Below are 11780 nucleotides of genomic sequence, written 5' to 3'. Positions count from 1 at the left end.
ATTGGGGACCTTTTCATCTTTTCTAAAAGATGCATCACACAAAAAATAAAAAAAAACTTTTTTGTATTCTACTTTTTGTAGATGGCTTTTTTTGTGACTTATAGGCTAGGTTCACATTGCTTAAAAAGAAATAAAAAAACAGACTTGCTCCATTTGTTATTTATGGATAGCCTACTCTATCTTTGCCTTATGTATGTGTGTATTATTTTTTGTTGATAAATGGGGAAAAAAATTCAATACAAATCAGTTAAAAAAAAATAAACTGTTATAATACGTCCGTATTTTCAAGGTAATAATGCCATTGAAGTCAATAAACAATGCACAGACCGTATAGAATGACGGCCGTATTCATATAATGTACATGCTCAGTATTTACCACCTGCTTCTCCAAAATACAGCCTTTTTTTTCATCTGTTCACACAATCTTTTATTTCCACTCAAAACTCTTTCAACCTAACCAGCCACTTACCAGCTGCTCCGAGACAATACAAACTAACATCAATAATTTATATCAAGTGACAATGTACTGAATAATAACCTATTATCTCTTAAAGAGCACTTATACCACAATACAGGGAATAGCACACGCTGCACCACTTTATAGGCTAAATGCTGTTCAGTGGAGTCGGTCAGGCTGGACAAACAATGATTAAATAAAAATAGTGGACATAAGCAGAATAATATTACATTGTTACTTAGTTAAAGGGGTTATCCAGCACTAGAAAAACATGGCCACTTTTCCCCTCTCTTGTCTCCAGATTGGGTGGGGTTTGAAACTCAGTTCCATTGAAGTAAATGGAGCTTAATTGCAAACCCCACCTGAGCTGGAGACAAGAGAGGGGGAAAAGTGGCCATGTTTTTGTAGCGCTGGATAACACCTTTAAACTCCATTCACTTCAATGGAACTAAGTGGCAAGCCCCACCCAAACTTGAGACAAGAGCGGTGCTGTCTCTGAAAGAAAGTGGCCATGTTTTTGTAGCGCTGAATAACTCCTTTAATAAGGTTAAAAAAGTCCATCAGAGAAACCCTACTGTGTTGATCCAGAGGAAGGGAAAAACCCCTATGAGGCAAATGCCAATTGCCCCATCACAGGGAGAAAATTCCTTCCTGACTCCAATGGCAATTAGAATAATCCCTGCATCAACGTATCACCGGAAATCTAATGCCCATAACTTGGAATATTATATTTTTCAAGAAAAGCACCCAGGCCTCCCTTGATATATTGATATATTCTATTCTATATTATAATGTGGGGATAAGTTCCAGGATAACTTGGTATTTATGTAAATTCTGGGCTAAGTAGTCAAGTGGGTGGTCCTACTCAGCTCTCCATGTAGTGTCCCAGCAGAGGTGCCACTAAGTTTCCTATGCACATGGGCAAAGTAACTCACAAAAGGGATGAAGGAGAGGTGTGTTGTTTGTTTTTCCCCACTAGGTGTCACTACTGTATTTCTTGTATATCTTGTAGTATGCACAGCTGAAGGAAGCATTCTTAACTGTATTGTGTTGTGTTATCTTGTCACAGGTGCAGGTCTGTTTTCCCTCTTTTTCTACCCTATCACCTCCCCTCTCTCTCTCACACACACACAGCCCCACCAATCCTACACTAGCTAAGGTAACCCTATAAAAATGAGCTAGTTCCTGGTGGGAGGATTTTTTCTTAGTGTTACAGTGGAGAGAGCATGACATAGAGAGAGATTTATTTTATTGCAGTTAACTACCGATAGCATGCAGTGCTAGACTCTCAGGAGGGAGGACGTCCTCTGAAGCAAACCTTGTCCACACCAGGGATATCTTCTACACTACATAGGGCAGTATACCTGGAGTTAGGTACTGACCCCAGTAGGACAAAGCAGTAGTTCAGCCTATGTATCCTACTGCAATGCATGGCTCTTCAGGGAAACCCAGTGCAGGGACCTGGGACCTCGTACTACCCTAGCAGGACGGATATCCCGACGCTAAAGGACATAAGGCAGTCAGTTCAGAGTTAACTATACGTGAGTACGTGAGTTTGGTACTGACCCCAGTTGAACAAAGCAGCAGTTCAACCTACATATCCTACTGCATTGTACGGCTATTCTGCTCAACCCAGAGCAGGGACCTGGGACCTCATACTACCCTAGCAGGACGGGTATCCTGACACTATAGGACATAAGGCAGTCAGATCAGAGTTAACTATACATGAGTATGAGTAGCTTCTTCTTCTGTACTTTTACCTTCAACCACCGCTATCTCCGCAGAGTACACTGCTACATTGGACAGGGCCATCAAGATGCTCCTCTGCTCTATCTTGCTATCACAACTTCTCTTAGTACCTACTGCCTGCACCTGTACTTACCAAAAGTGTATTATTCTGTATTGCACTAAAGTTTCTACAAGTAAACCAAGTTATTCTGGTAAAGCCACTGGACTCCAGTCTGTTATTCTGCACCCACACCTACACACCAGTTCACGCTTAGGCTATCCAACCCTCGACCACAGTGCCCATTTGTCCGGGGGTGGGTTCTAATACCACTCCTGGTCACCATGAGAAGTGCCCAAGCTGCCACAACACTACACAGCTACCCCGTCATACAGCACTCATATACACAGCTAGCTGTCAATCACTGACTAGAACCACCCACTTGACAATTTAGTAGCTATTTAAAACTCAATGCCCCGCCCTTTGAAGGGGTAAGAGTTTGATTCTGGAGCAGTTCCAGTATATTATATTGATTTCATGTCAATACTAACTGATGGCTGGGGTGATAGCATCCAGGTACATTGAAGGGATCTGTGTACAGTTATATTGTATATGTGCCATTTGCCAGTTTACATCTTTTTTTATAGTATACTTTGTACAGCTTTATATTACATTTTACTCCCCCTCTCCCTCTTTGGTAAATTGTACCATTGCATACAAATAATTTCTTCCTCCCACATCCATTCTGTGGGCTAACATATACAGTTTATATTGATGTCATGTCTACCTAGCCGGTGTGGAGTGTAGGTGGTGAGCGGGATAGTTAACCCTGTCATTTCATGAATTACATGATCAGGAGGAAAGAATAGTAGTCAGGTAGCAATCTCCTCTACAAGACATGCCGTGATGTGGTGCTATAGCAATAACCCTCTCCTCCACCATGATAGATGATCTGTGTATTAGGCCCCGTTCCCACTGAGCAAAACTAGCGGAATTCCATGTTCATTCTTCAGCGCGGACAGGGCAGGAGCGCGCACCTCCCATAGACTCCCATTATGAGCGGGAGGCTAACGGCATTTCGCGGCGGACAATTCCGCTAGTTTTGCTCAGTGAGAACGGGGCCTTAGAGAGCAAAGTGGTGTTTCCGAAACTCCAACCTCCCTATAAGGGGTACTCCGATGAAAAAAAAAATTAAAATGAGCTGGTGTCAGAATATACGGATGGTTATACAGATTAGTAATTTACTTCTATTTAAAAAAAAATCTCCAGCCTTCCAGTACTTATCAGTTGCTGTATGTCCTGCAGGATGTGGTGTATGATCTCCAGTCTGACACAGTGCTCTTTGCTGCCACCTCTGTCCATGTCAGGAACTGTCCAGAGCAGGAGAGGTTTTCTATGGGGATTTGCCTCTGCTCTGGACAGTTCCTGCCATGGACAGAGGTGGCAGCAGAGAGCACTGTGTCAGACTGGAAAGAATACACCACTTCCTGCAGGACATACAGCCGCTGATAAGTACTGGAAGTCTGGAGATTTTTTTTAATGGAAGTAAATTACAAATCTCTGTCTCGTTAGCTGAAGATAAGCAAGTATAAAAGGAAGTGTAAAATTGTACTGCTCTGAATGCGCCCCGGCGGCAGGTACCCTTTAAGTAAGTAACATCTCTATATGCACACTTATACAAAGATAGCTGTCAATCACTCAGAAGGACCGCCCACTTGACGGCTCAGCCCAGAACAAACAGAAATTTACAAGAATAAATGACAAATTATTCTGGAACTTCTCACAAAACCATTAGCCGGTTGAGTTCCTCCACTGAACCGTAGAGAACCCTGGGGTTCTGTGGTCGCTGGATGAAAACCGCTGATCTAGAACATGGATAAACATCCTATCCGATTGCAAAATGTAATAGTGATTTCAACATGTTTTGACGTTTTCTTGTATTTATTTTATTCCTAGTAAGTAATCTAGAAATCCCCACAGGAATCAATCCTCTCGTAGCTTGTACTGTAAGAGTTTATTAATAGTGCCGTTCCCGCTGTGCTCCTAACAGTATGGGCGGGATGCGGGAACATTACAGAGACACAGAACGCTACCAATGAGCGGCTGTCCTGGAAATCCTGCTGCGCTAAACAAGATCATTTTAGCTTTTTTTTGTGTATATTTCCCGACATGTTTCCCCAGCACAGTTTGATGTTCATCGCGGTCAAGAGTTTATGAGCCGGGTCGTGTCACCTCCAGCTGATTCCGACTCGGCAGCATTGAACGGCTTGCCGCAAGAAGATTTCACTTCACTCCAAAAGGCTTAAAGTGGAAGATATTCCCAGAAATGTTATTGCGATGCAATTTGTCAGCGCTGGCCGAGTTTGTTCCTTGGTGAAGTCCATCGAACGGGCCCACACACACTCAGTACTGAAAACAGATCAGAAAATCTTTATCCCTAAGCTATTCATACTTAGGGTGGTATTACACGGGCCGATGGGGACCCGATAATAACTGTAAACGAGCGCGATCTGCTAAATCGGCGCTCGTTTACTGGGGCTATTCCACGGCCCAATTATCGTTTAACAAGGGCTGCACAGACATCGTTACTGATGTCCTTGCAGCCCTTGCTTAAACTGTATACATTACCTATCCATGGTCCAGGGCTCCTCTTGCGGTATCCTTCTCCCCGGGTCCCACGCGTTGCCGCTTCAGAGCGGCCTGTGGCACAGTACAAGAGGTGGAGACAGTGGGCACAGTACATGAGGGGACACAGTGGCACAGTACAAGAGGTGAAGGCAGTGGGCACAGTACAAGAGGTGGAGGCAGTGGGCAGAGTACATGAGGGGACACAGTGGCACAGTACAAGAGGTGAAGGCAGTGGGCACAGTACAAGAGGTGGAGGCAGTGGGCACAGTACAAAAGGTGGAGGCAGTGGGCAGAATACATGAGGGGACACGGTGGCACAGTACAAGAGGTGGAGGCAGTGGGCACAGTACAAGAGGTGGAGGCAGTGGGCACAGTACAAAAGGTGGAGGCAGTGGGCAGAATACATGAGGGGACACGGTGGCACAGTACAAGAGGTGGAGGCAGTGGGCACAGTACAGGAGGGGACACAGTGGCACAGTACATGAGGTGGAGGCCGTGACACAGATGCACCAGGGCCCATCAGCCTTTAGCTACGCCCCTGAATGGCCGTCAAGAGGTTAAATATTATGTAAACTCGCTATATAAACCTTCAGAAGCTATAAGCAAAATGGAAATAATGGTCTAATTACTAGTTAATTTCCGACATGAAATGGCATGTTTCTAGGATATTAAGATATCTGTAATTATCCTATGTCGGTACCTGTAATTGGAGCCATCATCTCTCAGCTGAATACTTCTTTTGGCATTAATTAAAAGAATAAAATCCACTCCACAGCACATTGTAACCTAAGCATGAGGGTTACCTCTCCAGCTGAGAGCCCGGAACATGGGCATAGCAGGTCACAGGCAACAAGTATTAAAGGGGCACTCCAGTATTGCCGGGCAGGGGGTGCATGAAAACAGATATGCGCCACGCTGTAATAAAGCAGCCGCGCGGTGCTGTCATTACAGCGCGACACATATCTGTAATGTTCCCCCGCTCCCAGCATCTAATTACAGATGCCACCCGGGCGGGGGAGAAGTCCGTTACAGGTATTCCATGTCCGTGTTCCGGAACATGTGAATGCAGCCTAAGAAGTGACAATATTCTGCCAGAATTGTACTGTAGATACTCAATATATGTACTCAAGTACTGGACATATATGACCGCCTTCTACACCACCAGCTCGGAGACGGCCATGTAGAGTAGTCCTAGGTCTCTGTGTCTAGGTTGCGTAGATTCCCCCTGTGGACGAGCGTTGTCAGTAAGATACGTCGGCACTTAGCAGCTTTGCCTTACTGGGGATCAGTCCCTCTGCCTCTCTTTTAGGGGGTGACTGTCCTGAAGATCCACGGTGTAGACAAGGGTGTCCCAACCCATGGTTACCCCAGTTCTAAGGCTTAGCACTGAATAATAGTGAGTTCAGTCTCTCTTAAGAAAAACAGCTTCCTTTCTCTCTCCTGACTAGAACAAGACTGACTGCACAGAAAATCCCTATACTATATAGTGTCATGTGACAGGAAGAGAGAAGAATAGAGAAAAGGACCGGGTAGAGTGTCTTGCACCTTTGATTGGCTAAACATAGACAAAGCCGAACCTTGGCACTACAGCTGTACACAGGAGAGAGTGTGACACCTAGTGGCTGGAGCAGAAAATAAAAGCTCCCAGCTCTTGGTGTGGCACCTGGGCAGTAAAAAGCTCAGAGTACCCCTTTAACTTCTTAACAAATGAAATACTGCCCCATAGACATATATGAACTATTATAGTACCAGTACCATTATATAATGGTACTATTATATATTAGTACCATTAATATAGTTGTTACATTAGTGCTGGGTGCTGGCCTTAAAAATGTCCCCTCAATGCCGATGCTCCCCGGATTTTTGTAGAGATGCAATGCCTCCCCCTAAATCTTCTTTCATATAAACTGCTCTCAGAATGTTATATATATTTGTAATTTACTTCTATTTAAAAATCTCCAGTCTTCCCATCCTTTACAGCTGCTGTATGTCCTGCAGGAAGTGGTGTAATCTTTCTAGTCTGACACAGTGCTCTCTGCCGCCACCTCTGTCCATGTCAGGAACTGTCCAGAGCAGGAGAGGTTTTCTATGGGGATTTGCTGCTGCTCTGGACAGTTCCTGACATGGACAGAGGTGGCAGCAGAGAGGACTGTGTCAGGCTGGAAAGAATACACCACTTTCTGCAGGACATACAGCAGCTGATAAGGATGGGAAGACTTGACATTTTTGAATAGAAGTAAGTGACAAATCTGTATAACTTTTTGACACCAGCTGATTTTAAAGAAAAAGATTTTTGCTGGATAATCCCTTTAAATTCGGCGGATGCAGAGGCAAACCCCCGTCCTACCCTTCTCCACCCCTCCCTGCCCCTGTGTCAAAATTAATTTGCAAAACACACATGTGCGAATAGATTCATTCACATTAATAGATTATAGATAATAGATTATTCACATTCATAAATGTCCCCTTAGTGTCTAATAGTCAATGCTCCCTGAGGAAGCATCTATAATGCAAAACACGTCGGTTATGCATTATTATTCAGGTCGGTACTTTGTGGCATCACATATGAAGAAGCAGATGTGACTTTTCTTATGATGGTTTTTATATCTGTTCATGTGTCACCTGGTGCATTTAGGCCGTATCGCTGTTCATACTTGGATGTTTACATTATGGTCATTGTAGTAATGTGTCTTTTGTAAGAATAGGATGTATGTACAGGCTGGGGTCAGGGCAGCCATAATTCTTGTAATACAGGAAATGAGCAGCAGGGCAGGAACAGAAAACACATATCACAATATTGTCTTTGCTGTCAGGAACCTTTCCATTCAGGGGAGAAATGTTTAAGGAGGAGTATAACCACAAAGCATTGTGGGAGAAAGATCTGCTGTATTCCCTCTGACAGCCAGCACATACTCACCCTAGGGATGTCCAGTAAATGATTTTATTGAAAGAGTAGTAGATGCTTGGAACAAACTCCCAGCAGAGGTGGTAAGTAAATCCACAGTAAGTGAATTTAAACCTGCCAGGGATAAACCTATAACAAAAAAATTCAATCAGCTGGTGTCAGAAAGTGAAACAGATATATAATTTACTACTATTTAAAAATCTCCAGTCTTCCAGTACTTATTAGCTGCTGTATGTCCTGCAGGAAGTGGTGTATTCTTTGTAGTGCTCTCTGCTGTCACCTATGTCAGGAACTGTCCAGAGCAGGAGAGGTTTTCTATGGGGATTTGCTGCTGCTCTGGACAGTTCCTGACATGGACAGAGGTGGCAGCAGAGAGCACTGTGTCAGACTGGAAAGAATACACTACTTGCTGCAGGACATACAGCAGCTGATAAGTACTGGAAGATGTTTAAATAGAAGTAAATTACAAATCTATATAACTTTCTGCTACCAGTTAATTTAAAAGTAGATTTTTTTTTTTCACGCTGGAGTACTTCTTTAAGAAAGCATGACACCAAGCCTTTCCAGAAGTGTCCTGCAGCTGCCATATTTTGGGATCGTGGGAATAACTTTTTGCTTGTGCCGTGTCCCCGACGTCTTGCAGACTACACATAGGGATCGGCACTGAAGGCTTTACATGCCTTTTTCTTATGAATTTGATCTTTTTTAGCGCAGACACAGCTGACTCATCTAATGATAGCGTCCATTACATAATTCTACAGGACTGTAAGTGTCTGTGTTATCTAGTATCATGTAATGTAATAATATGGGCGGGAGGGCGGAGGGGGATCTATTACGCAGGTACCGTAGCGGTGGTTCTCGCGTCCTATAAACAACTCTACTTAGAAATAATCATCCTTCCTGCTTCCACACATAGTAGTGAGGCAGAAGGGGATGTTTTTGCCCGGGTACAAAGGTTATCCGACATTAATAAAAGTACAGCGGATGTTGGTGAAATCCTTATCTGTCAACCATTGTGCAAGTCTGTTTGCTGAATATGGGCCCTACTCTAATACGTGGAATTACACTATAGTGAGTCACACACTCACCGCCGCCTTATAAATAACTGTCCTGTGTATCACGCAGCAGAAAATGGCCGCCCGTCCGTCCATGGCTGGTGTCAGGTATTAGAAATCAGCAAGGCTAAAGATGGCGGGATACATGACGTCAGTCACAATGGAGACGGACTCCAAACTATGGACCGAAAGAGGGAAAATGCTATCAGTCAGAACCTAATGAGGACATGAATGTTAGCCGTAGAGTAAAAGATCAATACTAAAAAATAATCAATATCACTACATACAGGGGGAGATTGATCAAACATGGTGTAAAGTCAAACTGGCTCAGTTGCCCCTAGCAACCAATCAGATTCCACTTCTCATTTTCCAAAGAGTCTGTGAGGAATGAAAGGTGGAATCTGATTGGTTGCTAGGGGCAACTGAGCCAGTTTCACTTTACGCCATGTTTGATAAATCTCCCCCATAGTGTATAAAACAATGAGTGAACAGGTAAGGCCGGGTTCACACTGTGTTTTTGCAATACGTTTAATGCGTTTAATCCGTTTTGATGCGTTTTCCCATTGACTTCCATTATAAAATGAAAAGGATCAAAACGCATGATTTTTTTTCGAGTTGAGTTATATTGGGTCTATTACATACACTTCTGTTCGGCCGTCAGTATTAAAGGGGCACTCTGAAGAAGAAAAATTTTTTTAAAATCAACCGGTGTCAGAAAGTTATACAGATTTGTAAATTACTTCTATTAAGAAATGTCCAGTCTTCCAGTACTTATCAGCTGCTGTATGTCCTGCAGGAAGTGATGTATGCTCTCCAGTCTGATACAGTGCTCTCTGCTGCCACCTGCTGCTGCTGCTCTCTGTCCATGTCAGGAGCAAATCCGCATAGAAAACCTCTCCTGCTCTGGACAGTTCCTGACAAGGACATTCAGCAGCTGATAAGTACTGAAAGACTAAAGATTTTTTAATAGAAGTAATTTACAAATCTGTATAACTTTTTGCCACCAGCTTATTAAAAAAACAAAGTTTTTCCTGTCCTGGAAAACTTGGTAACATCAGGCCTAAAGAAAAATCACTGACCCATTTGTTCTCTGAGAGATGAGCCGCTGCCAGAGCTGCCTGGTTGCGGCTTATTTCTCCCAATAGAGAACCCAAGGACACTCGACCATGCCTAAGTGGCACTAATACATTTTTTGAAGGGCATCAAGTACTCAGATGATAAAACATTTCTGACATGCAGAATATATACACAAAACAGCCACTAATTCTGCGCTGGCTCTGGCCCCTTTTACATATATACTTTATATTGTTACTGAGCCAACCTTTCTTTATACCCTTATATCTGACTGTAGATGCATACCAGCATTCTATTGCATTGGCACAAACCAAATTCTCGGCCTTTTCAGTGACCCGGAGAGGTGATGTAAATGGGACCTTCCTACAAGACAATCCTTCCAGTTTCAATTCAGTTTGCAAAAATACTCTAATAGCAGAAGGTTTGTCATCTAGAATAAAACACATAGCTCTGGACCTTGGCCACAACAGTTTGGAATGAGAGAGAATTCGCTTGGCATTGAAATAAGGAACGTGCCCTCCACATGGTACAAGATGTTAAAACCCGAATGAATAGAGAAAAGGGAGGAACAAGGAAAAATCGAAAGATGACATTTTTTAGGAACCTTGACGCAGTTTGTGGGCTTATACACTTTGATAAAAATAAAATTAACACCTGATGTTAGAAGTGTATAGTGAGAAACCAGAGTGATCAGTGATAAGTATATGGATGTGCTACCATGTCTGTATATAGTGCTGAGAAGAAGAGCGATCAGTGATAAGTATATGGATGTGCGGCCATGTCTGTATATAGTGCTGAGAAGAAGATAGATCAGTGATCAGTATATGGATGTGCGGCCATGTCTGTATATAGTGCTGAGAAGAAGAGCGATCAGTGATAAGTATATGGATGTGCTACCATGTCTGTATATAGTGCTGAGAAGAAGAGCGATCAGTGATCAGTATATGGATGTGCGGCCATGTGTGTATATAGTGCTGAAAAGCAGATAGATCAGTGATAAGTATATGGATGTGCTACCATGTCTGTATATAGTGCTGAGAAGCCGATAGATCAGTGATAAGTATATGGATGTGCTACCATGTCTGTATATAGTGCTGAGAAGAAGAGCGATCAGTGATAAGTATATGGATGTGCTACCATGTCTGTATATAGTGCTGAGAAGAAGAGCGATCAGTGATCAGTATATGGATGTGCGGCCATGTCTGTATATAGTGAGAAGCAGAGAGATCAGTGATAAGTATATGGATGTGCTACCATGTCTGTATATAGTGCTGAGAAGCCGATAGATCAGTGATAAGTATATGGATGTGCTACCATGTCTGTATATAGTGCTGAGAAGCAGAGTGATCAGTAATCAGTATATGGATGTGCGGCCATGTCTGTATATAGTGCTGAGAAGAAGAGCGATCAGTGATAAGTATATGGATGTGCTACCATGTCTGTATATAGTGCTGAGAAGCAGATAGATCAGTGATAAGTATATGGATGTGCGGCCATGTCTGTATATAGTGCTGAGAAGCAGATAGATCAGTGATCAGTATATGGATGTGCTACCATGTCTGTATATAGTGCTGAGAAGCAGATAGATCAGTGATAAGTATATGGATGTGCGGCCATTTCTGTATATAGTGCTGAGAAGAAGAGCGATCAGTGATAAGTATATGGATGTGCTACCATGTCTGTATATAGTGCTAAGAAGCAGAGTGATCAGTGATCAGTATATGGATGTGCGGCCATGTTCCCATACTCCAGGGAATTCAACAGGGATTCCCTGGAATATCCTGGCCGCATATTCCCGTGAGCGCAAGTATGCATGTAGGCATGATGAGAGAGCGAACTGCTTTTGGACCAAAAGTCCAAGCAGTTCGCTTATCTCTACTTATTAGCTGCTGCATGTCCTGCAGGAAGTGGTGTATTCTTTCTAGCCTGACACAG

This window comes from Dendropsophus ebraccatus, chromosome 14, assembly GCF_027789765.1.
Source record: "Dendropsophus ebraccatus isolate aDenEbr1 chromosome 14, aDenEbr1.pat, whole genome shotgun sequence".
Taxonomy (NCBI): domain Eukaryota; kingdom Metazoa; phylum Chordata; class Amphibia; order Anura; family Hylidae; genus Dendropsophus; species Dendropsophus ebraccatus.
Note: the sequence above shows the minus strand (reverse complement) of the source record.